A 368-nucleotide genomic window follows, 5' to 3' on the forward strand; every position below is an offset into this window, starting at 1 on the left:
ACCCTGAGCCTCCCCTGGCCCAGCCTGAGGCCGTTCCCTCTCCTCCTGTCCCTGTTCCTTGCCAGCAGAGCCCGACTGCCCCTGGCTACACCTTGCTCAAGCAGTTTGGGCTTTCTTTCCCTGAAGGAAAACTCTCTTTTCCTAACTGAGTGAAAGATGCCAAGTGCAGAAAGTAGTGGCCACCTCTTGGCTAAGAAAGCACTTCCAAGGCCAGACCCTCATACTGTACAAGTGAACTTAAGGCAGAAAACAAAATATACATTCTTGAGTGCCTGCTTTTCATTCTTATTAAAGAGATTATGTTATATTTAGCATTATCCAGTTAATTAGGGGTTTTTTACATTTTCTAAAAAAACCAGAGGTCTTTC

The 368-nt window shown here is 45.4% G+C and overlaps 1 long non-coding RNA gene across 1 annotated transcript in view; it reads right to left on the minus strand.

The window, feature by feature from the left end:
- LOC108447233 overlaps positions 1–368 on the minus strand; it is a 12,923-nt gene that overhangs the window by 12,117 nt on the left and 438 nt on the right. The window lies entirely within an intron of this gene.

Source organism: Corvus brachyrhynchos, unplaced genomic scaffold (assembly GCF_000691975.1).
Source record: "Corvus brachyrhynchos isolate BGI_N302 unplaced genomic scaffold, ASM69197v1 scaffold66, whole genome shotgun sequence".
Lineage (NCBI taxonomy): Eukaryota > Metazoa > Chordata > Aves > Passeriformes > Corvidae > Corvus > Corvus brachyrhynchos.